The following is a 1,442-nucleotide window of genomic DNA, read 5'->3' on the forward strand; positions in this document are numbered from 1 at the left end:
AAGCGACAGATGTGATGAAGAAGAGCTGTTCTGCTCATACTGCCCCTCAGCAGGCTTCCTGACTTTGGCCAATCGGAAAAAGAAACAAAAAGGAGGCCTTGAAGGGAAAGCAGCTGATTTCAGCTGGAGGCAGCGAGGCTCTGCATGAAGGGCAGAATCAGATAAATGAGGATGATTTTGAACTGTGAATCATGCAAAGCTACGCTGGCGGTGTAATGACAAACAGGTGGAGCTGGAAATGAGCAGAAGAAATCCACTTTGAAGGTTTAATGAACGCGTGTTGTGGACGTTGCCATGCTGAGAATTCCCATGATGCACTGCTGCTCACGTTTGGCCAACTTCTCTTTTTCTTTGTTTACTTTGTCACGCATGTGTTGTACCGCCTTAACTGTCCAGGGGGCGCTGTGCAGCGGGACTACAGGATTATCAGGGACCACCGGAGCCCCGTGCCCCTCAGATGTGAGCCGACTCGTATCTCAGGCGTGTTTTTTGTTTTTGACTTTGTGCTACGTCTCACAGGGTCAAACGTCACGTCTCCTTAGAGAAACTTTCTTTAAACACTTTTTGTATTTGTTACAATGAGATCCACCTGAAAACCAAAATGCTGTTTTTTCTACTGCTTAAAAATAATAATGAGGTACAAGCCGACATGTACAGGTTGCTATGCTAATTATTTTATTGCCTAATTTTCAGATGACGCCATTCCGGAAATGGATTCCAATGTTTGTGTGTTTGGACAAGCTGGCGATAATTTAAAGGACCTCGTCAAGCTTTTTATCTTCATTCTGATTCGTAACGATGGTACCACGTGTCCGTGTTGGTTGTTTTGTTGTGTTAGAAGGAGTAGGCCGATAAGCTGGGCTCGGGTTCGCCTCGCGCGCCGCTGCCCTGAGGTGAACCGCCACGGTCTTGGTGGCGCTTGTCGCAGGGAACGGGCCAGATGTTGCTGTAGATGTTGATCCTGCATGAACCGTGAAGTTGTTGTTTAGACTGTGCTGTAGCTGAATTAGCATTAAATTATGATGTTTGAACCTCTGCGTCTTCATGTGTCCGTTTTCTGAGCCGGCCTCTTAATAAAGCTTCACACAAACATCTGGACCTGTTTTCACAGCTGATACTGATCCATGCTTAAACACCTGGAGGTATGAATGCACTGGCTGCAGTCTTTCCTAATGCCCAGCAGTGGGCAGTGGTGACGGGTCAATAATCTGTCCCTCAGTTTCTCACTCGCTCATCATCCCAACAATCTGAATATTTGATGGAAATAAATCCTGAAAATAGTTTCTGATGGTCAAAGGCCTCAAGCACAGTGCTCATTAAACACAGTCATATCCATGATGTTATTATTTGATTCATTTGATTATAACGGTATTAAGTAAAAGTGCATTCAAACTGTGCTTCAGCAGATTCCAGTCCGTGACAAGTCCGCTGAATTTTAGTCT

The 1,442-nt window shown here is 45.2% G+C and overlaps 1 protein-coding gene across 1 annotated transcript in view; it reads left to right on the forward strand.

Annotated features, from left to right (window-relative positions):
* Positions 1–1,031, forward strand: part of LOC101477564 (tomoregulin-1) — a 15,376-nt gene extending 14,345 nt beyond the window's left edge. Inside the window, exon 10 of the mRNA XM_024803764.2 lies at positions 1–1,031. This exon is cut by the window's left edge and continues 1,557 nt beyond it. The gene's annotated coding sequence lies outside the window, so the exon portion shown is untranslated.
* The last annotated feature ends 411 nt before the right edge of the window (positions 1,032–1,442 follow it).

This window comes from Maylandia zebra, linkage group LG9, assembly GCF_041146795.1.
Source record: "Maylandia zebra isolate NMK-2024a linkage group LG9, Mzebra_GT3a, whole genome shotgun sequence".
NCBI lineage: Eukaryota > Metazoa > Chordata > Actinopteri > Cichliformes > Cichlidae > Maylandia > Maylandia zebra.